Source organism: Herpailurus yagouaroundi, unplaced genomic scaffold (assembly GCF_014898765.1).
Source record: "Herpailurus yagouaroundi ecotype Mexico unplaced genomic scaffold, PumYag 308, whole genome shotgun sequence".
Classification (NCBI taxonomy): domain Eukaryota; kingdom Metazoa; phylum Chordata; class Mammalia; order Carnivora; family Felidae; genus Herpailurus; species Herpailurus yagouaroundi.
The window spans coordinates 692,631-718,749 of NW_024412525.1; the positions used below are offsets into that span (position 1 = coordinate 692,631).

Below are 26,119 nucleotides of genomic sequence, written 5' to 3' on the forward strand. Positions count from 1 at the left end.
CAAGCTCTTAGTTTTGTTGATCTTTTCTATTTTTTTTAAATGTTGTTCTATTTCATGTATTTCCATTCTGATCATTATTATGTCCTTCCTCCCCCTAACTATAGGCTTTGTTTGTTCTTATTTTTATAGATCCTTTAGGTATAAGGTTAGATTATTTGACATTTTCCTTATTTCCTGAAGTAAGTCTATATTACCATAAACTTCCCTCTTAGAGCTGTTTTTGCTGTGTCCCATAGATTTTGGACCACTGCATTTCCATTTTCATTTGTCTTAAGGTATTATTTTTTTTTATGTTATTTAAATACTAGTTAGTTAACATACACTGTAATATTAGTTTCAGGTGTACAATATAGCGATTCAACATTTCCATACAAGTGCTCATCACAACAAGTGCACTCCTTAATCCCCATCACTTATTTAACCCATCCCCCCTACCCATTTCCCCTCTGGTAACCATCAGTTGTTCTCTAGAGTTAAAAGTCTGTTTCTCAGTTTACCTCTCTCTCTCTCTCTCTCTCTCTCTCTCTCTCTGTTTAATAGATCACATCTCTACCCCCTTTTCCCATTTCAATGTAGCTTTTTCTTTATATCCTTAGTTATATAAGATCTGTTCTGCTAGTCCTCAGTTCATTCTCAGAGATAGTTGTCCTACTAATTGAAGATTTTGGTGTGTCCACGAGAGAAGATGAGCTACCTTTATCTACTTGTATTTAAATTCCCTTATTAGAAGACCCCTGATTGGGGCGCCTGGGTGGCTCAGTTGGTTAAGCATCTGACTTCGGCTCGGGTCATGATCTCACGGTTTGTGAGTTCGAGCCCTGCATCAGGCTCTGTGCTGACAGCTTACAGCCTGGAGCCTGTTTCAGATTCTGTCTCCCTCTCTCTGCCCCTCCCCTGCTCACATTCTGTCTGGCTGTCTCTGTCTCTCAAAAATAAATAAATTAAAAAAAGTTTTTAGAAGACCCGTGATCTTGCTCTACATTCTAGTCTCATCATATTATCAACTTCCTTTTGAAGTCTCTGCTCCAGTCCTTTGTTCATTTCCTCCCTCACACTTTTATGTTCTCTCTTACCACAAATAGCGTTCAACCTTGTTTTCAGTGCCTCAAATGCATTTCATCCTCCCTTTGCCTTCTTAACTTCACCTCATCATACCAGTCTCAGCTTAAATGTCACTCTTTCAAGAAGTCCACTAGATATTTCTGAAGCAATGAAATTCCCCTACTGTATTTTAGCAATGCACCAGGTAACTCTTCTTCACTGATACCATCACATGTTTATTTTTTTAACCACATGATGCCTATTAGCCGCTCAACAAACAACTGCAAGAATGATGAATAAGAAGCTCTTTACAGGCCTGAGTCAGATTAGCCTTAGGATCAAAACCAAGCTCCAAGATCTCGCTAACTCCAGTGTCACTACATCAAGCAGTACGCTATGTTATTAGCTATGTGACTCTTGGGAAAGTATTTAACTTCCTTTGTTTGTTCTCTCAAGAGACTTTTGGTTATATTAGGAACTATCTTGAAGTGGTGTAAGTCAAATTCATTGGCTCAAGTACCTAGAAAGAGAAGTTCCTCAGACTCTAACCTCCTATATTTAACCCATAACAGTATCTGTTTCCATAGACTCTTTCTTCCTATTACTATAGATGGACCATTTTCTTGTAAAATACTTCTGCATTTAAAAAAATCCTTCTGCATTTGCCCCCTTAATTCCATTTTCCTCTCCCCTGCTCAGGGAATGTGATCCAGAAATGTTTCCTCTTACTTATTCATCATCAATTTTTCTTTTTCTCCTAGATCATTCCCATTGAGCCACAAATATTTTCTCTTAAAAAAGAAAATATTTTTTTAAAAGAGCACTCGTTCTTTGCAGCCAAATGCTGCCTTATGTATTTGTTTCCCTTCACAGCAAAAATCTACAACAAAGTTGCCTATCCCCACTGTCCACCAATCATTCTTCTCTTGTAATTTCTTAGAAGCATTCTAGTCAAGTTATACTCCAGCTATTGCACTGAAACTACTTCCAGAAAACTTCTCCTAACAAGGCCATCAGTGGCTTCCGTGCTGACCCATCTGACACAGTTGATCATGCCTTCCTCCTGGATCCATTTTCTTCACTTGCCTGACAAAACACCACCCTCTACTGATTTCTCTCACACTTTAGAATTCACTTCTTGGAGGGATTCCTCTGCAGTTCTTACGACCTCTAAATATTGGATTGCCCCAGGACTCTGTATTTAGGTTTTCTCTACCTTCATATATTGTTTTGGCAAACTCCTCCCTTTTCAGGTCATTAATGCCAAATTCATATCTTTCACAGACCCATTTTCTTAACTCCATATTTACATATTCATTCCCTTATTATCATAAGCACACAGATGTCTAACAGATGTCTTAAATCCAACATGTCCAAAACTAAACTCCCGCTCCACCTACCACCCACAAAATCTCAGCTGATAACAGTTGCTCAGGGGGAAAAAATGATATCATCACTGATCTTTCTCATTTTCTCCTAATATCATCCAATACCTCAGGAAATCCATCTGACCTTGTATTCAAATCCATAACCCAATCATTTCTCATATTCTTGTCCAAGTCACCAGTAATTATCTCCTCCTTCAATTATTAAAATAGCTTCCTTCCTAGTTATTTCTACTTCCATTGTTGCTCATCCGTACAGTCCTTCTCAATAAATCTTTTATTTTTTAAATTTTAATAAAATATTTTATTTAACCTGATGTGTCTAAGATATTCTCACTTCAACATATAATCACCATAAAAGTATTAATGAGATACTTTACATTCTTTACGTTCGTCTTTTTTTTTTTTTTAATTGTACTAAGCCTCAAACTCTGGTGTGTATTTTACACTTCTCATATCTCAGTTTGGACTAGCCACATTTCAAGTGCTTAGTAGCCACAAGTCGCCCAGGGCTACTGTTTTAGACAGTGCAATGCTAGACTTCTGGCAGTGGTAATTTCAAGTATGCCCAAGCACACTTTGTCCAGCACTATGGAGGAATTCTAACACACTGAATAAAGAGTCAAATATTCTGTTTCTAGTCTTCACACAACTATCAATCTTCTTTCCCCTCAGCTAATTCATCCTCAAAACTGAGATAACACCTTCCTTACCACTGCCATTTAGTTTTCTTTTTCTTTCTTTCTTTTTTTAAATTTAAATCCAAGTTAGTTAACACATAGTGTAATAATGGTTTCAGGAGTAGAATTTACTGATTAATCACTTACATATAATACCCAGTGCTCATCACAACAAGTGCCCTTTTAATACCTATCACACTTTTAGCCCATATCCTCACTCAACACCCCTCCAGCAACCCTAAGTTTGATCTCTGTACTTAAGAGTTTCTTATGATTTGCCTTCCTGTTTTTAACTTATTTTTCCTTCCCCTTCCCTATGTTTATCTGTTGTGTTTCTCAAATTCCACATGAGTGAAATCATATGATATTTGTATTTCATTTAGCATAATACACTCTAGTTCCATCCATGCAGTTGCAAATGGCAAGCTTTCATTCTTTTTGATCCCCAAGTAATATATTCCATTATACACACACACACACACACACACACACACACACACACACACACACATCACTTCTTTATCCATTCATCAGTAGATGGACATTTGAATTTTTCATAATTTGGTTATTGTTGATACAGTTGCTATAACCATTGAGGTGCATGTGCCCCTTCTAACCAGCATTTTTGTATCCTTTGGATAAATACCTAGCAGTACAATTGCTGGGTCATAGGGTACTTCTATTTTTAACTTGTTTAGGAACTTCCATATTGTTTTCCAGAGTGACTGCATTCCAGTTTGCATTCTCACCAGCAGTTCAAAGGGGTTCCCTTTTCTCCACATCCTTGTCAACATCTGTTGTTTCCTGAGTTGTTAATTTTAGATATTCTAATAGGTGTGAAATGGTATCTCATTGTGGTTTTGATTTGTATTTCCCTGATGATGAGTGATGTGGAGCATCTTTTCATGTGTCTGTTAGTCATCTGTTAGCCACTTTTCTTTGGAAAAAAATGTCTGTTCATGTCTTTTGCCCATTTCTTCACTAGATTATGTGTTTTGGGGGTGTTGAGTTGAATAAAGTCTTATAGAATTTGGATACTAACCCTTTATCTGATCTGTCATTTGCAAATATCTTTCTCCATTCTATCAGTTGCTGTTTAGTTTTGTTGATCGTTTCCTTTGCTGTGCAGAAGCTTTTTATCTTGATGAGGTCCCAAGAGTTCATTTCTGCTTTTGTTTACCTTGCCTACAGAGACATGTCTAGTAAGAAGTTGCTGTGGCTGAGGTCAAAGAAGTTGTTGCCTGTGTTCTTCTATAGGATTTTGATAGTTTCCTGTCTCACAGTTAGGTCTTTAATCCATTTTGAATTAATTTTTGTGTGTGGTATAAAAAAGTGGTCTAGTTTCATTCATCTGTATGTTGCTGTCCAGTTTTCCCAGCACCATTTGCTGAAAAGACTGTCTTTTTTTCCATTGGATATTCTTTCCTGCTTTGTCAAAAATTAGTTTGCCATAAACTTGTGAATTCATTTCTGGGTTCTCTATTATGTTCCATTGATCTATATGTCTGGGTTTTTTTGCCAGTATCATACTGTCTTGATGAACATAGCTTTGTAATACAGCTTGAAGTCTGGAATTGTGATGTCTCCAGGTTTGTTTGTTTTTTTTAACATTACTTTGGCTATTCAGGGACTTTTCAAGTTCCGTACAAATTTTAGAATTGTTTGTTCTAGCTCTGTGAAGAATTCTAGTGGTATTTTGATAAGGATTGCATTCAATCTGTAGATTGCCTTGGGTAGAATAGACATTTTAACAATATTTGTTCTTCTAATCCATGAACATGGAATGTTTTTTCCATTTCTTTGTGTCTTCTTCAATTTCTTTCATAAGGTTTCTACAGATTTCAGTGTACAGAACTTTTGCCTCTTTGGTTAGGTTTACTCCTAGGTATTTTATGGTTTTTCATGTAATTGAAAATGGGATCAATTCCTTGATTTTTCTTTCTGCGGCTTCATTATTGGTGTATAGAAATGCCACAGATTTCTGTACACTGATTTTATATCTTGAAATTTTGCACAATTCATGTACCAGTTATAGCAGTTTTTGGTGGAGCCTTTTGGGTCTTCCAAGTAGAGTATCATATCATCTGTGAAGAGTGAAAGTTTGACTTCCTCCTTGCCAATCTGGATGCCTTTCATTTCTTTTTTTTTTCTTTTTTTTTTTTTTTTTTTGTCTGATTGCCAAGGTTAGGACTTCCAGTACCATATTAAACAACAGTGGTGGGAGTAGACATCCCCGTCATGTACCTAACCTTAGGGGGAAAGCTCTCAGCTTTTCCCCATTGAGGATGATATTAGCTGTGTGTCTTTCATATACAGCCTTTAGGATCTGGAGGTATGATCCTTCTATCCCTACTTTCCTGAGGGTTTTTATTCAAGAAAGGATATTTTAAATGTATTTTTTCAAATGCTTTTCCTGCATCTATTGAGAGAATCATATGGTTCTTACCCTTTCTTCTATTAAGGTGATATATCACATTGATTGAATTGCAAATATTGAACCTCTGCTGCCCCCAAAGAATAAATCCCACTTGACTGTGGTGAACAATTCTTTTAAAATATTGTTGGATTCAATTTTCTAGTATCTTGTTGAGAATTCTTGCATCCATGTTCATCAGTGAAATTGTTCTGTAATTCTCCTTTTTAGTGGGGTCTTTGTCTGCTTTTGGAATCAAGGTAATGCAGACTTCATAAAGTGAGTTTAGAAGTTTCCCTTCCATTTTTATTTTTTGCAACACTTCAAAAGCATAGGTATTAACTCTTCTTTAAATGGTTGATAGAATTCCCCCGGGAAATCATCCAGTCCTGGACTCTTGTTTGTTGGGAGATTTTTGATTACTGATTCAATTCCTTTACTGGCTATGGGTCTGTTCAAATTTTCTATTTATTCCTGTTTCTGTTTTGGTACTTTATATGTTTCCAGGAATTTATCCATTTCTTCCAGATTGCCCAATTTGCTGGTGTATAATTTCTCATAATATTCTATTATTGTTTATATTTCTGCAGTGTTGGTTGTGAATCTTTCCTCTTTTTTGTGATTTTATTTATTTGGGTCCTTTCCTTTTTCTTTTTGATCAACTGGCTAGGGGTTTATCAGTTTTGTTAATTCTTTCAAAGAAGCACCTGCTAGTTTCATTGATCAGTTTCTATTGTGTTGTGCTTTTTTTCCATAACATTAATGTCTGCTTTAGTCTTTATTATTTCCCTTCTTCTGTTGGTTTTGAGCTATATTTGCTGTTCTTTTCCAGCCCTTTTAGGTGTAAGGTTAGGTTGAAACCTTAATTCCTTCTTCAGGATGTCCTGGATTGCTATATACTTCCCTCTATGACCTCTTTTGCTGCATTCCAAAGTTTCTGTACTGTCATGTTTTCATTTTCATTGGCCTCCATGTACTTTTTATTTCCTCTTTAATTTCTTGGTTAACCCATTTATTCCTTAATAGGATGTTCTTTAATCTCCAAAGATTTGTGGTCTTTCCAAATTTTTTCTTGTCATTGACTTCAAGTTTCATAGCACTGTGGTCTGATAGTATGCATGATATCATATTGATCTTTTTGTACTTGTTGAGGGCTGATTTGTGACCCAGTATGTGATCGATTCTAGACGATGTTCATGTGCACTTGAGAAGAGTGTGCATTCTGCTGCTTTAGGATGAAATGTTCTGAATATATCTATTAAGTCCATCCAGTCCAGTGTGTCATTCAAAGTCATCATTTCCTGTTGATTTTCTGATTAGATGATCTGTCCATTGCTGTAAGTGGGGTGTTAAAGTGTCCTATTATTATTGTATTATTATCAATGAGTTTCTTTATGGCTGTGATTAAAAGATTTATATTCTGGTACCCAAGTTGGGGGCATAAATATTTATAATTATTAGATCTTTTGGATACATCCCTTATAATGTCCTTCTTCATCTCTTGTTACAGTCTTTGATTCAAAATCTAGTTTGTCAAATGTAAGTATGGTTATTCGGACTTTTTTTTTTTTTTGATGTCCATTAGCATGATAGATGTTTCTCTATTCCCTTACTTTCACTCTGAAAAACATGTCTCTAGGTCTAAAATGAATCCCTTGTAGGCAGCACATAGATGAGATGATTTTTTCATCCATTCTTATGTGCAATGTCTTTTGATTGGAGCATTTAGTCCCTTTACATTGAGAGTGATTATTGAAAGATATTAATTTAGTGCCATTGTGTTGCCTTCACAGTTGGTGTTTCTGGTGACATTCTCTAGTCCTTTCTAGTATTTGTTGCTTTGGTGTTTTTTTGTTTTGTTTTGTTTCTCCAAAGGGTCTCCCTTAAAATTTCTTCCAGGGCTCATTTAGTGATCACAAACTCCTTTAGTTTTTGTTTGTCTGGGAAACCCTTTATCTCTCCTTCTATTCTTAAAGACAATCTTTCTGATTAATGAATTCTTGGTTCATATTTTTCTGACTCAGCATGTTGAATATCTCCTGCCACTTCTTTCTGGCCTGACAAGTTTCTGTGCTGCAACCTGACCTGTCTTCCTTTGTAGGTTAAGGACTTTTTTCTCTTTGCTGCTTTCAGGATTCATTCCTTAACTGTGTATTTTGTGAATTTAACTATGATATGCCTTGGTGATGGTCAGGTTTTTTTGATCTAATGGAAGTTCTCTGTGCTTCTTGGATTTTGACATCTGTGTCTTTCCCCAGAGTAGGAAAGTTTTCAGCTACAATTTGCGCACATAAACATTCTGCCCCCTTTTCTCTTTCTTCATCTTCTGGGTCTCCTATGATATGAATGTTATTCCTCTTTAATAAGTCGCTGAGTTCTCTAAGTCTTGTATCATGATCTTTTGTCTTTGTTTTCCTTTTTTTTGCCTCATTATTTTCCATTTTATCTTCTATATCACTGATTCACTGCTCTGTTTCATCTATTCTTGCTGTTATAGCACCCATTAGAGGTTGCATTTAATTTATGGCATTTTTAATTTCAGCCTGACTAGATTTTATTCTTTATCTCTGCAGAAAGGGGTTCTCTGGTGTCTTCTATGCTTTTTTCAACCCCAGATAGTATTCTTATAACTTTGGTTTAAATTGTAGTTCAGACATCTTGTGTTGATTAAATCAATGGCCATCATCTTTCTTTGGGGGTGAATTCCTCTGTGTTGTCATTTTGGAAGAAGAAAAAATAATAAAATTAAAAATTAAAATTAAAAACAAAACAAAAATATCAAATAAAGGAAGCTAGATTCTAGGTGTGTTTGATCTGCTTGTTGAGAGAAGCTTGATGGAAAACAGGAGAAAGAGAAAGGAAAAAAATTAATTTAAAAAGTAAAAAAAAGTCAAATAATCTAAAAAAATAGAGATAATAAAATAGAATAAAAAATTAAAAAATATCTTTCTGTATCTAAGAGGAAGAAAAGAAAGAAAAACGAAAGCAACATGAGCAGAAACAGCAGCAAACACAACAAACAAACAAAATTAACAAACAGAATGAAACTCAAATGAAGTTACATCCAGTTTCCCCCAAACTGAAACTCTGCAGCACACCACAGTCCGTAGACTAACCTGGTGGAAGAAATTTCTGCTGGTCTTCTGGGGAATGTGCCCGGAGGGTGCGGGTGGGGAGGGTTTGGTGTAATGGCTTCATTCTCCACATGGTGGCATTGTTTAGCTCACTGGAATAACCCCATGGGTGTGTGCATGCACACTATCGGTGAAAATAGCTTCACGCAGTTCTCTAGTCTCTGGCACAGCAATTTCATGCCCTCACAGACACATGATCAAGCAACCCTCCTTTGTCTCAGGTTTCCATCTGTTCCCTGCCTTTACCTTGTCTATGTCCAAGCTGTCTGCCTGCCAGGTTTGTCTCCCTCCAGAGTTTTAGCTCAGATGGGGCTGGGTTTCAAAGCCCCCACACTTCAGAGACCCCCATGGTTTGGACCTGCACTGATTCTTTGTGGGATATCCTCTCAGAGCAATGGCCCAGTATCAGTTTGTTCCCAAAAACATCCCCATGATTGCTCAGTGGCAGAGACTCAAAGTTTATGGTAAGTCACACACACAGCTGGCTCCAGGTTTTTCTGCTCTTTGACATCTTTGTTCCAATATCAGTAAATATGGCAGCTCTCCAGGTCCACAGGGACTTTTGCCCACTGGGAGGGTATATGGCCTCTACCAATTGCACTACAAGCAGGGAAACTGCTTCTCCCCATGTGGCCCATGGACCCCTCAGACCACGCTGCCTGCTCCTAGGTATTCACCCTACTTCCTCACCAGAGCACTTGTAGGCACTGAGCTCTGAAACTTCAGACTCTGTGCCCCACTGTTTATAGAATCCTGGTGGTATTGAAACTCTCTCCTTTCTCCCCATCAATGGTTTTGGGGAATAGATTCCTTGAACAGTCCCCTGTGAGAGTTTTCATCCTTTCTCTCTCTCTTTCTCTCCAGCTCAGCTATTCAGGCAAGTGCGTTTCTTGCACGATCCTGATGTGCTGAACTCTCCCTCTTTCTTTCTTTCTCTCTCTCTCTCTCTCTCTCTCTCCCCCACTCTGTCTTCTCACCACGAAAATGGGTCCCTAACCTCCGAGCCACTGTTGCTTTTCTCTCTCCCAATTCACTTCTCCACACCGCATACCTGCCAAGTTCTCTGGCTCAAATTATGCAGATTGTTGAATCCTCAGATCAATTTCCTAAATGTCCAAAATTTGATCCTGATCTAGCTGTGTTTCAGGGATGAGACAAGCTCAGGGCCCTCCATACTACTTTGCCATCTTGACTCCTCCCCTCTACTCTCAACAAATCCTTTAAATGTATAACCCAGATCACTTCACTCTGATGCTTAAAATTTGATAGTGGCTTCATATTTCACAGAGATAAAAACAAAAACTCTCACATATGGCTATCCAGCCCCATATAATCTGGACCCATCCTTTTTTGCCTCTCTGACTTTACCTCCTTCAATTTTCCCTTCAGTTTCAGCCACACTGGCTATCTTATCATTGGCATATACTTGGCTTGTTTTTGCTGGAGGTTGCTGCACTTGCTGTTTCAGCTCCTTGGATCACTCTTCCCACGTACCTGTTTGCCTCACTCTCTACTTCTTTCACATATGTGTGTAAATGCCAGCCGTAACTCTCTTATTTAAATCAAAACCTGCCTACTTCCTTACTCCTATGCTTTCCTACTTGTTGTTTCACCCTACTCAATCCCTTGTACCTCATAGGATTTATCATTCCCTAACATACTATGTAATTTACTTAGCATTTTATTGTCTGCCTCTTCCTACTAGAATGTAAATCCCACCAGGCAAGTATTTTTAAGTGTTCTTAAATCCCCCAAACCTACAATAGTGCTCAGCAGTAGACTTGGTAGGAACTCAGTAAGTATCCACTGACTGAATGGGAAAATTACAAGTGGATTGGGCCTCAGGGACAACTAGCTGCAAACACAGGACCATATTACCCATTAAGGTTTTCTACACCCATTGTCTCTGTTTAATTTTCTCTGTGTTTTAGCCACATTCTCTCCTAGTACAGGTATATTTCTTCTACAGTATGGTGGGGGTGGGGTTGGTAATATGACCACAGACAGTCCTATATTTATGTTGTCCCAGCTATTGATACAAAAGTGAAAAGACAGCTTTTCTCTTTTAAAAGTCAACAAAATTCCAGGGAAGAATTCTGGTTCAGTTTGTCAATGAGTAAAACAATTGCCCAAGTCTAGGTCATAAGTCTACCCCTCTGGGAGTACAATTCTGTGACTGACAGCCTCACAGGAACCATATGCAGGAGCTAAGTTGTATTACCAAAATATAATAGAATATTACGGAATCTAATAAGCTGGAAATATCAAAAGATGATCACTACACTGTTTTGTTTCTCTAAACTTTTCCTTTTCTGTTATCCTTTTCCTAATTTCATTTTATTTCTTCTTCTATTAGTCAATATGTTGTTTTAAAAAAAATGTCTCTAATTGGAGTACAAAAAATCTGGAAAATATTACCTCAAGCCTTAAAATGCAGGCGGGAAAAAGACCGTGAAACTGAAAACTGAAGAAGGGAGTATCACACATTCATTGGCAAGGCATGTCCAATAAATACTTCCATAACAATCACAATAATAACTTATCTGCATATAATGCCTAAAGTGTATAAAACTAATTAACATACAGACCTTTAAGATAAATTATTATTATTAACTGATTTTATAAATGATAAATCTGAGGGATAAATATTTATTTTCCCAGGGTCCTGAGACAATGAAATGGTATATTCTGAATTCAAATTCTCACTTTGTGTCCAGGTATCACAAATTTCTTACTAAACAACACTACTTGCATATAAAAATTTTGCTAGAAAGTAACGTTTTTATCACTTAAAAGTTTTCACAGTGGCCACATTCTTATCCAGCACCCCAACGACATCATCAAGAGTAGATACATAACTAGAATCCTCTCTATTCCAGACCAAGTCCAATTCTAAGGAACACGGCCAAAAGTATGTTTTTGTTTCTTCCATATCTATGAGGAGGTAATTATATGTAAGAAATTTATGCATATTCTATGCTTTCTACCCAATCTTTAAAGATTGATATTCTTGCCATAGCAACTTCTTTATAGCGATGCCTCCTGAACCAAGAGGAAAAAAAACTAAAACTATTGAAACTTCATCAAAATAAAAAGTTTCTGCACGATGAAGGAAACAATCAACAGCAACAACAAAAGCAATCTACGGGATGGGAGAAGATAATTACAAATGACATATCTGATTTGGGGTTAGTATCCAAAATATATAAGGAACTTATATAACTCAACACCCCAAAAATGAATAATCCATGGGCAGAAGATGTGAATAGACATTTTCCCAAAGAAGGTATAAAGACAGCCAACAGACACATGAAAAGATGCTCATCATCACTGATCATCAGAGAACTACAAATCAAAACTACAATGCAACATTATTTCATACCTGTCAGAATGGCTAAAATCAACACCATAACAAACAAAAGGTATTGGCAAAGATGTGGAGAAAAAGGAACCTTCTTGCCCTGGTGATGGGCATGCAAATTGGGGCAGCCACTATGGGAAACAGTATGGAGGCTCCACAAAAAGTTAAAAATAGAACTACTCTATGAGCTAGCAATTGCACTACTAGGCATTTACCCAACAAATACAAAAATACTAATTCAAAGGGGTGCATGCACCCTGATGTTTATAGCCAAATTATGGAAACAGCCCAAGTGTCTACCAACTGGTGAATGGATAAAGAAGAGGAGGGGTGTGTGTGTGTGTGTGTGTGTGTGTGTGTGTGTGCGCGCGCAAAGACATATTACTCAGCCATAAAAATAAAAATGAAATTTTATCATTTGCAATGACATAGATGGAGCTACAGAGTATTATGCTAAGTGAAAAAAGTTAGTCATAGGAAGACAAGTATCATGACTTCACTCATATGTGGAATTAAAACAAAACAAAACAAAACAAAACAAAACAAAACAAATGAGCAAGGGGGAAAAAAGAGAAAGAGGCAAACCAAGATCCAGACTCTTAACTATAGGGATCAAACTGATGGTTACCAGAAGGGAGCTGGTGGGGAAGGGATGAGTTAAATAGGTGATGGGGATCAAGGAGGGCATTTGCTGTGACAAGCACTGCATGTTGTATGTAAGTGTTGAATCACTATATTGTACACCTAAAATTAATATCATGCTGTATGCAAGATTACTGGAATTTAAATAAAAACTTTAAAAACAAGATTGATACCCCTAGGAAATATCTTATCTACTGTGAGTGAATCAGTCTCAAACCATTAAGAAATGGAAATTCTTTCTAAGGTGAATTAAGGATGGGAATGTTCAGCTCAATTGTCCTATTTTTGTCCTCTCCTCTTCACTGATTCATCATTGCAGTTTCAAGAAACTACTTTATAAAAGACTTTTAAAAACAGATTCATACTGGCTTGGTGTATGAATATTATACCTCCCACTGATTCTGGGCAATAAAACAAATTTTATACAAAATTAGGTACTAGTTTCTAGATAACATTTCCCCTTGCTATATAACAGTAAAAATATAGTCACTAAAGTACTCAAAGAAGTATAGGATAACAATTAGATCATGGATCCTAACGCCAGAATACCCCATTGAAAATTTCAGCTCTGTCACTAACTAGCTATGTGACTGGGTAAGTTGCCTCTTTCCACTGCTTGTCTTTCTCCATCTATAAAAAAAATGGAATTGATAATAGATCACACTCCATAAGATCACTGTGAGTATTCAGTGAATTATATAAAAAGCACTTAGAACAGTGCCAGGAATAGAATAAATGCTATATAAGGGTATGATTTTAGGATGTTATTCAACCTTGTCATTTTACAGATGAGGAAACTGAGGCAAAAAGAGGTTAAGGAAATTGCCCAATGTCATAAATCTAGTGTATAAACATCTGTTAAGTCTTAATCCCTTTGCTTTTATTTGCATCATCTTGCCTTTTGTATACATCTTTTTAACACACAAAAAATTTCCATTCATTAAGAGTAAATGTTTAAAAAACTCTCAAAACTGAACATTACATGTAAAATAACTTTGGCCACCTGAATACATACCATAGTTTAGGTAGTAAATAGTTTCAGGTATATAACTGAAGGACATTGAGAATGACACACAAGTCAAGCCATATTTTAAAACTCTGTTAGCCATTTGATAAGGGCAATGAGGAGCACGTGTTTTGTGTTTCTGTGATTATAATATTGCTTTGCATGAATAAAGACCTATTCCTTTCTTATTTACTTTGGTTAATTTGCTGTGCAGATAGACACCAGCAGAGATACACTTAATAAAGTGTGAAACATAAAAATGGACAACTTACTATTTGTTCCAACAAAGTATAGGGGAGACAAACAATGCACTGGCTATGCATTCATCAAGGTGTAGTGTCAAAGTCAATGTATGTTACAGAGAAGGATGTTGCATTCAAAGGCTGGCCTTGTCATATAAAACAGGACATATGCAATCCCAATATACTATCTAGGCTATGAATTATCATCCCCTTTTCTACTCACTTTTTTCTTCCTTTTTATTTTAATGATAATGAAACCCTGAGTTAGGTATTACATGTCAACCTGAAGCATATGTCTTCAGTGTCCTTGCATTTATTGCCAAATACAGCATCCTCCACCTCAATATACACTTTCAGTATACAGTGCTTTCTTGCCTGGGAAGGTGAACAAGGACAGAGCAGACAAATCAGAGGTTGACAATAAGGCACACTGATGTAATGTATATAATGTGTCACATTGACAAGTCACTCCAGGAAACACTAAAGGGCATAGTCTACACTGTTTTCATTAGAGTGCTTATTAGAGGGAATTTATGTTTAGACAGAGATTAATTTCTAGATGGTCTGAATGTAAAATTGTTGGTATCACTTCTGAAGAAAGCCAGTACTTGATCCTTTCATTCTTAAGTATTTAGTTATGCTTTGAATATATAATTTTTCTTAGGATATTGGCTTAACTCTGTTTCATAATACTAAATAAGTTATATGATGGAATGTAAACAATCATGAGTTAAGAAAGTTGACCTGGATATCTACAGCCTAAGAATGTATCTGAATTGACCAAAATATCCTTTAGCTACATTAAATCTCTCCTTTCATTTGCATGTGCTCATTCATCTATTTGCTAAGTGTTTATTTAGATCTCATAGTCACTGTGTGAGGCCCTAGGGATACAAAGTCCATCATTTTCCCCATGGGGCTTAATAACTAGTGAAGGAAGTAAGCATATTCAGAAAATTACAGTGCATAGCTCCTGAACACAGTGAGTTCACTCAAGCATGTGTTTGAGTGAATAACTACCCATAAATTGTTAATACAGCTTTATATTTGATATAATATAGGTATAAATATAGTTCTGAGAGGGAAGAGACTACCTCTGTCCCCCTGGAGTGTGAGAATGTGTCAGAGAAGGGACGACATATGCAATGGGTCTTAAAGGATTAATAGGGAGTCAAAAGGAAAAGATAGAACACATTTCAAACATAGGGATAAGCCTGTGCAAAGGCACAAAAACTTGACAGAGAGTGATGTGTTTGGGCCTGGGTAGAAGCTCATTCATTGTTCATCTTCTCAAATCATGGATGTAAGAGTTGCAGGGGGAAAACATAGCCAAAGGGGTAGGATAGAGTTGGATTTTATTCCATGGGAAAACTTTTTTAGTTTATCTTACGGTAATTATGGGATCACCAAAAAGTTTATGCAAAACTGTGATTTGTTGTTTTGGAAGAAAGTATCTGGCAACAGTATACAGTCTAAAGGAAAGATGATAGAGTAGTATCAGGAAGCCACTGACAAGACAAATGAAAGAGATGTCCCTAGCCAAAAATGCTCAAAAGTCAAAGTAAAGCAAAGCAGGGAAAATTGAATATAAAAGTTGAATTCAAAGAAAAAAAAATCCCCTTTCCCAAGATTATTATTTCATTCCTTCAACTGAAGACATCTGTGTGACAGAGTAGCACCTGATCAGGCAGTCTTTGATTAGGAATAAGGAAAAGACAGACATATTTAGGACTAAATGCAAGGCACTTTAGGTAAGATATTAAGTTCGAAAGCATGAAGTAGTAACAGCTGATGAAGACAGAGGCAGAGATGCATCAGATGCAGAGATGATTGTCAGCAGGCTGACTTGGGTACGGTAGGCACTACTGGCTCATCAGCCATCGTGAGCTGAAGTCACAGTGCAAAGACCACAAATTCTTGTCTGTACACACACAGCATCATCTTTACCTCCCAGAACCTTTCAGTTTTATTCTTGTGACATAATCAGACTGGAAGGTGTTCATTATAAAAATGAGTGTAGTGGGTTAAATGGCGGTCCCCCAAAAGATATGTCCACCTGAACCTGTAAATGTAACCTTTTTTGAAAAAGGGGTCCTTACAGATGTAAATTAAGGATCTTAAGATAAGATCATCCTAGATTAAGGTGGACAGTAATCCAATGACTACTGACTTTAGAAAAAAAGGAAAGAAGACACGCAAAAAGAACATGTAAACAGAGACTGGAATGTTGCATCTACAAGTGAAGGAAGGCCAAAGATTTCCAGCAGCCGCTGGAAGCTAAGAGAGACACACACAACAGACTTTTCCTCAGAACCTCCAGAAGGAACTGTTGAAGGGGTTAACAGAGAGAACATGACCACTGGTTGATGCCTGAACTGGACCTGGGCAATCAGAGGTTTCTCACCTCTTCCCCGGTCCTCAGAATATGTGCTCTGTTTACTATTCTTCCAGTGGGAGCTGTTCCAAAGACATAGCCTTGAGACAGTAAGGTTTTGTTCAGACCATCTGGACAGTATATGTGACTAAACCTCATTAAGGCTTATATATAAACTTTTAAGATTCTGGTTGGCAGATGTAGAGATCTATTTCCTCTTTCGGCCACCCAAGACAAGCCTCATAAGTAAGTTCCCCTGCTTATTAAAACTGCCATCTACCAATCTGAAGTGGTCTTCCTCTTTCTTCAGTCTGTCCTTGCCTTCTATGTAAGGGGGCCAGTTTGTGAACCAACAGAAACCAACCCTGCCAACACCTACATTTCAGACTTCTGGCACCTAGAACTGAGAAAGAATAATCTTCTGTTGATTTAGGCCACCCATTTTGCAGTAATTTTTTACAGCAGCCACAGAAAACTAATAGAATAAGTGGTCTTGTTCTAATGCGTGAGTTAGCACTCCCCACTTAAGAAGTCATAGGTATACTCAGCATTTGGGGTATTCAGACTCAAATCTATCTGAGTTGTTCTACAATACGACTGCAAATTTTAACTTGAGAATATAATTAAAAGATCAAATAGGAGATGAATATTTTAAATGCTGCTAAAAAAAAAAAAAAACAGTTTTCTATATGTACATTAGAAAATGCTGCCATGGGTCCATTTTGATTTCCTAGACATTCTGGTCAAATTAAGATTCAGTCTCTAGAGAAAGAGAGACATAAATGAGAATAAACTCTTGGTCCCATCAGTGCCTAAGCTACCCAAAGCAGACCCCTTTTGTGACAAGGTTGCCCTCAATTTTACTTTTACATTTATAATGACTCTCATTACCCTTTCCACTTGTGACATTCCTATTTGCCACTAATTGACCAAATTAATCAGTGGGACGGGAAATAATCGCTCACTAGCTGTCAAGCAAACCTTGTCACTTTGTGACTTCCAAGGGCTCAAAGCCATTCAATTCAATTAGCTTCAGTGTTTTATACACAGTACTATACAGCCATTTGGAAAATTCCTACGTGTTTTGTTTTTTTTTTTTCTTTCTCCCCCATTAGACAATGACACGTCTTAATAAAAATGCTAAAAATACATACAGAACTAACAATGCTAAAAGTGCTGCTTTTGAGGGATTCAATATCATCTGCTTCAAAATTATCTACTACAAAAGTTGTATCCTTTCTGAGTGCCCTCTTAATGTCTGGAGGAAAAACCAGATTTTCTGGTTGTCCAAAAAGATCAGTAGCTAATTACAGCTAATTACAGTCAACTTTCACCTATCTTTGCTAATGGAAGGAAGCACTGATGCAGGCAATTCCCAAATGGCAAATCTTCCATTCGATTTCAGCAAGTAAAACACAAAAGACATTTAAACTTCAAGGATTTTCTCACAGTTTTTTAAGAAAACTCCTGATCAAGTCAGGGGTTCACTTTTAGATTGTCTGGAGGTAACACAGTTATGTTTCCACGACTGACCCACTGGACTTACCATGCAACTGTACTTAAACTAGAATTAAGATGTAATTCACGTCCCTTGGCAAGCACTGGCTGAGAAATAAATGGAAGGAGCTCAAAGGGCTCATGTCACCAGGTCATAAAGCTTGTAAGTCACACTCGCACTACCGGTAGTAATTAATAACAACAACCATAATAACAGTTCCTGTTACTGAGTATCTATTACATGCCAGATACATTACCTTCATTATCTACAATGCTAGAAACAATCCTGCAAAGGTTTTATTACCTTCATTTTACAAATAAGGAACTGAGTCTTGGAGAAGTTATGTGACTGACAGTGTTACCTGAACAGTATATACTGAAAGTTAGATTCAAATTGGATCGGACTCCACAGCTTAGGCTCTTTCCACAAGGATGTTTGGATAAAACAAGTGGACAATGTTTACTGGACATTTTTCAATTCTTGTTACAATTACACACACCTAGTTCGTGTACTAGTTAAGCCACTTTCTAAGCCTAGATACTTAACTAATAATATCCTAAATAAAGGCAGAATTTATTGTATGATAGATGGACCTTAAGGGTTTATTTACTGAAATTTTAAAAGATCTACTTAAAGATTGTTTTCCTTAGAAGGTGTCTGATACTAAAATGTACGTGTAGGAGCCATTATGTCAGTGAAAGACCTATTATATCAAGACTCTAGCATCCAAAAGTGTCATAATCTTGTTTCTACATTAACTTTACCCAGTGCCTGGTTCTCAGCCAAAATTTTCATCAATCAAGTGTAATTTGTGTTCTAACTATGTAAATAATTGTTTTCTAGAAGTGAAGTGAACTTTTATTTTAAAAATATCTTAAAACTGGGGGCACCTGGGTGGCTCCGTCGGTTAAGCGGCCAACTTCAGTTCAGGTCATGATCTCACAGTCTGTGAGTTTGAGCCCCGCATCACGCTCTGTGCTGACAGCTCTGTGTTGACAACAGGCCTGGAGACTGCTTCGGATTCTGTGTCTCCTTCTCTCTCTGACCCTCCCCCATTCACACTCTGTATCTCTCTCTCAAAAATAAAAATAAATGTTAAAAAAAATCTTAAAACTAGACATACTAGAAAAAAGATAAATATAGGAATCCTCAATAAAGAGAAATTATACTTCTACAGAATGAAAATTGTGATGAAGACATATTATAAACGTTCTTTATATTCTTCAATTAGCCATTATCCTTGAAGATATTGACTCAACTAATAATTTCATGTTATAATGGTGGTAATTAAATTATTATCAGTAAAGTACATTCTTATCCACACTTACAGATTGAGCCTGGTGCTACAGTAAGGGCTGGAACACGGAAATAATTAGTAGTCTCTGACCACATTTCAATGTAAGAAGCACACATATACACAAATAATTATATCCAAAACTATAGCTTTTATTGATAGCACCACCATTCACAATATCCCCTAAAATAGAAATATGAAGCCAGTCTTCATTCCTCACTCTCTGAAACCTCTACTTTCTGTCATTCTCAATGTCTTGATAACTTTACTTTGTTTTTGGTTTTGTTTTCAATTCTAACCCCTCCTCTCCACCCCCACTCTCATTGCCTTTGGCCACGCCTTTATCATATCTCACACCTAGACTTTCATTATGGCCTCTGTCCAATCCTCTTATTTCTAACATATCTAACATTCCCATATTTTTTCCCATAGAATTATCTGTCTTAATTGAAAGTTTGACCATGTGATTCTCATGCTCTCAGTCAACTAATGAATGTTTTTGTGATACAAAATAGGATTTAAAAACAAAAGAAGTTCAAATCCTGGATTTTCTATGTACTAAATATATGATCTTGGGAATAACTTATTCTCTGTGAACCTTGTTCTTGATATATAAGTTGTCAATAATAATATCTTGGCAACCTCAGGAATAAATGAGAATATTATAAATAATACAGAGTAATCACTCAATAAAAGAGTCATAATCATTATTTCATGTTCACAATCATTATATAGCTTTGCATACACAAGTCCTCTGTGGCATCTTCAACATCTTTCTTCCTTGTACTTTATGCCTTAAAAACATATAAACATTTATTATCACCTAAAAATGCCATCGTTTTCCACACCCTATAACTTTCCACACCTATTCTAATAGCTCAGTTTGGAATGTCCTTTCTTCTCAGGAAAGCAGGATCACCAGCAGGAAAGCCACCTCTGCAGTCACAATTTTCCTAGAGCAACCTATATCTGGTGCCTAAGGTAGGCAGGAGTATAAAAGCCCAGTCATTTTGCCCCAATTCTGTCAGTCCCAAATATTCATAAAATTGGGTAGACCCAGAATGCACACACTGTGAGATGGAAATGTTGCATGTGCATCAAGTCCAACCATGGCCAGAGGGCATGTTAGTCCAGTCACCCATGTCACATCCCAAAGTTGCAACAGCATCCCTCCCTCAGCTCATATGTAAGGCCATCTGGGTCCCATGGACAAGCTTAATGAAGAAGGGGAAAAACCCAACCTTCACATGCCAATTGGCCACATATGTGATTAAAGCCAAAAGCAGGTGATGACTTTATTCCTGCCACATTTAAGAAATGGCTGTTGTACGTTACTTATAGGAGTTATAGGAGTTATCTGTCCCTATGAGTACTAACCACTAGCTCTCTCAGGATGGAAGAGACCCAGTGTAGTCAACTGGCCACCAACTAATCCTCTTAAGTAATGGTGTCATATTGGGAATACAATGTTGGTAGGCTGGGCATTCAGAAATGACAACAGCTATAATAGTCAAAGGAAGTGGAAGTCTATGCTGTTGGACTCATGTATATCCTACATTTCTTTTACCATTGCTATTCCTATCATTTACCCTTGTGTTAGTTCTGGTGTTGCTGCTACTGATGACAGGCTAATATCAATGAGATGAGTTGTATTCTTGGTTATTTAGTGCATCTGCTGTGGTTCATGCTGTCCAGTAGACATTAAGATGTGATACAAAAAAATCTTCATGTTTTATTTCTACTTTCATATGCCACTACCATATTTCTTTCTTCTGTATCTCTGATCAGACATTCAGACCATTGGCCATTGCCCAGAATCTACATATATACTAGCACCAACCACTTTCTCTTTCATACAGCATAAATGATCAGATTCACCACTTTCTGTTCTACCCACTAGTAAGATTTTCCTTCTCCCTTATTCCTTAATGCTGCACTAAATTAGAGAATTCCAATATTGTGCTATGTTTGTAATAGGAAGAACACATAAGTTAGGGCAATAAGGAATGGAAGCATGAATGACCTCAATTATCATCATCCCTAATGATCCACTGAGGAACTTTCCATACCCACAACTCTTGGTTAAAAGCCCTGGTTCCCAAAGGAGCACACTCTAGCCAAAGAACACACCACAGTTCCCACTGAACTACATATCATAGTTTCCCCTAGGCACTTTGGGCTTATTGTATTCGAAGACCAACAGGCAAGAAGAAGAGCCAACATTAGTGGCAGGGACATTTGATTTTGATCATCATGAGAATATAGTGCTTTTTTCACACAATGAGTGAAGTGAAGAATATAGTTGGAACCTAGGTGTTTCACTTGGTTCACTTAGGATGACCCACTCCCTTACCCAGTTAGAACTATGACCATACCACAGCCGTGACCTAAGATGGTTGTAATTACCACGGATTTGGGTATATCAGAAATGAGGGCTAAGATTACATCATAAACTAAAAAACCAAGATCTGCAGAGGTGGTAGCTGAGGTTGGGGAGAATTTAGAATAGATAGTGAGTAAGGATGATAGTGAATACCATAGCAATGGGGGATGCATTTTTTTAAGTTTTTATTTATTTATTTTGAGAGAGAGAAAGAGAGCAAGTAGGGAAGGGGCAGAGAGAGAGTATCTCTTCCTCCTCCTCCCTTTTCTTCTTCTCCTCCTCCTCCTCTTCCTCCTTCTCCTCCTCCTCCTCCTCCTCCTCCCCCTCCTCCTTCTCCTCCTCCTTCTCCTTCTTCTTCTTTTGCCTGCATCCCTCCTCAAACTATAAACATCATGATGGAAGGTCACAATCTATTTCTTCACTATTGTATACCTAGCATCCTTAACAATGTCTCACAATACTTGGCTTTTTTTAGGGACCCAATAAATGTTTATTGAATGAATAACTAAATACAAAGCAGGATAATGAAAATCATGGAAATAAGTCAAGGGAGGACCTAGGGAGGAAGGGCAGAGGTGGAACTTAGGAGAACTCCACTGAATAAAAAACATTCTGCAGACATTTTTAAAAGGTACCCTGCAGTTTCAGAAGTAGGCAGAGTGGAAACTATTAAGGGCACTGACCCAGCTTAGACATAAATCTTCAGAACATTGGATTCTACCCATGACATTAGTTTTATTGGCAACGTGGTCAGTTCTTGTCCACATGGGGATAAGGATGTCACTGCACTCTAGAAGTAACCCAAGCCAGATGACGCCAGATACAATAACTCCCTAGAGTCACAGCTTTATTTTGGCCAGTGATAAGAATCAGCCTATTGATGAGCAGGTTATGGAACTAACTTAGATGCACAAAGATTTGCAACTCCTATCATAGGGGGAAAAAGTTAAAAGATGCTCTAAAAAGTAGCTCCTCAAGACCTCTTCTCTTTTCACCTTCCAATTTGCTGGACTCTCTTGTACTTATTCTTGTTAACTTCATTCCAGATTCTAAGTTTTATATACCAGATTCTATACTTGCTTCTAAACACTATTGATTTCAATGACTCTGAATTCTTTCCTTGACTTTTCTACCAAGTTTATGTATTCTTCTATGTTTAGGAACTTTTTCTGTTCCAGCTATTTCTGTGTACATCTTTACTTTGAGTGAAGACTCTCCACTTTTTTCCAAAGGAAACCCAATCCTCATCCTCATAAATAGACCATTTTATTTGAGGCAAAGAGAATCATCATTGTAATAATATTTATTTAAAATGTATCATCCAGAAGCTATAAAAATTACATTCATTTTTCTGAGTTAGAAAGAATTACATGCATGAGTACTTAGTAAAGTCTATTAAATCAACATTGGTTTGAAGATAGTTATTATGAAGTCATCAGAAACTGATGTCACTTCAATTAGACATCAGAAGTTGACATGCCCAAGAACGTATCTTATGCAGTAAATTTTAGTCTTAATGTATCACTTTCAAAAAGCCTTAAATTCTCAGAGGGACATTTGTTAAAAGAATAAAAAGTAAAACATGCCTGAAATGTAGAACATTTTCCAACAGCGTTCTTTCTTACTGATCCATCCTTCCCCAGCAAGGAAGCTGTGTAGGTTTGCCAGGAGGCTATACAACCTATGGAACTAAGCAGGCAACAGAAGCACTTCTTAAGCATAGCTGTAGCACCTCAATGCAGAGTGCAAGATCTAAAAAGTGTCTCAGTAGTTTTTCAAATACAGATGATCTTAGGGGCTGGGCAGTGCAAGGGTGTGCAAGGGCAGTGCAAGGGCTGAGCTGGAGAACCAGGGACTCAAAGGAAAGAAATAGCAGGTTTAAAAGGACAAGTACAAGGAGGACCAGAAAAAAATATTACAGACAATAAATTAGAACCCACAGCCCAACCCAGATGTTAGTTTATGGCACTCCAGTAGCCACTGCATGGAGAGTTTAGTGAACTACATTTAACATGTGTGCATTTCATTTTATTTAATGTTTAAGCTCTTTAATTCTTTGTGTCTATGAAAAGTCACAGTCAGAAAATCCAGATGGACTATATTAATCAGAGCACATAATTTTAGTGGTAGACATGCTTATTCCCAAAGCCTGGATATATTCCTAGAGCCGTTGCAATGCCTCGTTGTCTCGAGGTAAGAAATATGGTTGGCTCAGCAGCATTTGTTAATTTATGTAAGAAAGAAAATGAATCACATATAAACATATGGAAATATCCAAATGCCAATTTTTTTTAGGTTAGCTCTTTGCGTCCTCATTTTCCTTTTAACCTAGGATTTATGCTATCAATTTTTAACATTAAACAGATTCCTCACTTATACTTAGTTTTCAAATGTATGTATGTATATACATATATGTGTGTGTGTGTGTGTATACATTTAAGATATATACGTATGCATGTATATAAATATATATATATACATATATATATATATTTCAGACTAAGTAAAATTAGTGTTTTCTTTGGATAGAAAACTGACAAAGAATGGGAAATCCTTACTTCAGGATATTACAGTTAAGGGTTGTGAACATTTAAGCAGGAGTTACTGCCATCCAGAGGCAGAAAGCCATGAACTGCCATATCCTATTACAGTTTTACCAAAAAGGAAGTAAGCCAAGAGAAATGTGTACATTGTTGCAGTTCTGCTCATTAAATCACCATATAATGGGAAAATAATAGTTAGAATCAAGTGTCACTGGGTCTGTGGTCCTACTATCATCATAAATGATGGAATATATTTAGCATTCATCAAAGCTAGTCATAGTGAAGGAGAATGCAGCTTTCTGTGATATAAGGCTAACCATTTCCACAGACTCCTCCAAGTGCAAAAGTATAAAACATCTTGTAAATGAACTCTTCTATGTTTCTTTGAAAGTATATTTATTCTTGTTTTGAAGGCATATGATACCTCAGTGGAGACATTAAAAATTAATGATTCCAGTGGGTGATGAAGGCAGACTATTACCTTCAGCATAGGTAAAATATAGATTTCCTGGCTATGAAAAGTCTATCAGGACACTAATATCCATCCTATAAAATACTACTCAGTATTTGAACGTGGACTTCCAAAAATTGTTTACAATATATATAGTAAATCATTGTAGTGGTATTAGTACGTAAAATTCTAAAAGAGTTGGCAGAGTTGAAAAGTGCTGGGATTACTTTGAGAGAGTTCCTTATTATACAGGTTCTGACTTGGAGAAAATTATATGCTATTTCTCTAGTACTCCATCATTTGACATTACTATCTGACTAGGTAAGGGTCAGTTTTCACAGCTGTTCCATAGGCCAAATTCCCTCTGTCAATCAAAGAATAAACAAATACATTAATTCTAGAGTATTACCACTTGCTTACATTTTGTTGAAGATCCAAATTCAAAACCCACATTAATTTCAGGTTTTAACACAAGAACAAATAATTTTCTTTCTTTTATCAGGCACTTTACATGCCAATGAAAGGTATAGATATGACCTTTTTAAATGCCTTTTATAACTTTGAATACACACACACAATCTGAAAGATAAATGAAGTAAAAATGCAATCCTGTTAACCCAAGGCTACTTCCATTTTCTAACCAATTCATACTACACAAAGGATTTCAGTGTCATACCATTTGGAATCAAATAAAATAATTGATAATTAGATACGAAAATGTTATTAAATAATAAGTTTCACTCTGCCCAAAATATTTGTTGTATATGTTAGAATGTTTTCTAGAAGCCCACATTCAAATGTACTAAAGGTGGGGGAACAAAGAAGGCTTCACTCATTAGTAGTATAAATAGTTTTGACTGTCAAAAAAATCCCCAAACTACACGTCTGTAGTGTCCTGTGTTTTGATCCCTGTCTTAAAGCCCTATTCCACTTTTTGTTTGTGAGTATCTTTCCATTAGACTTCTTCCATGTACAGGGTTATCAGTGCCCTCTACTGGTTTTCAGCCTGAAGTAAAGAAAAAAAAAAAAAAAAAAAAAAGAAGAAGAAGAAAAAAAATTGAATGGAAACAAACAGTCTTTTAAATCCTGGGAAATTGCACTCTATCTAAATACAAATTAATTAATTAATTAATTAAAGTCTCACTTATGCTGATGTTATTTGTTCACTTGTTGTCTTAGTGAACTATTTATATCAAAGATCATTTGTGAGGTGAGTTGTTTCTGAGGAGTTCCAAATCATTATTATGTCTTAATTCAGCTCCAGAAAAGGAGGTAGCAACACAGGATAAAGGAGTAAAAAAAAAACTGAAAATAAATTGAAAATCCTTTATTTATTTATGTTTATATATATATAAACTATTTGTAAATGACATAGAGTAAGATTTGGTGATGCATATATACTAAACTGTTAATAATAGTTACCTCTGAAAAAAAGATTGGTATTTTCTTTCTACACACATCATTTAAAACCTTAACAGAGAGATTGCATCTTGAATCCCTATACTTCTCAACTCTTTTCCAACAACCATTCTCTCACTGGGCTACAAGCATCCCTCAGCAGTCTGCTAACTTCTCTTCTTGCATCCCTTTTGATCTTCCTATAGTCAGTCTCATATAGTGGTCAGAGTACTGCTTCTTAAATATGACTAATATTATGCCTTTCCCTCACCAA

The 26,119-nt window shown here is 36.6% G+C and overlaps 1 long non-coding RNA gene across 2 annotated transcripts; it reads right to left on the reverse strand.

The window, feature by feature from the left end:
- Positions 1-5,519: 5,519 nt before the first annotated feature.
- LOC121021635 (uncharacterized) lies at positions 5,520-19,725 on the reverse strand. Of its 2 annotated transcripts, XR_005786615.1 has the most exons (4): positions 19,713-19,725; positions 19,215-19,219; positions 17,865-17,868; positions 5,520-5,607 (listed from the first exon to the last, which is right to left on the reverse strand). It is a non-coding gene; the product is annotated as an uncharacterized LOC121021635 (long non-coding RNA). The 2 variants fall into 2 exon arrangements; XR_005786614.1 differs by lacking the exons at positions 17,865-17,868; positions 19,215-19,219 and adding an exon at positions 10,144-10,147.
- Between the last annotated feature and the right edge of the window lie 6,394 nt (positions 19,726-26,119).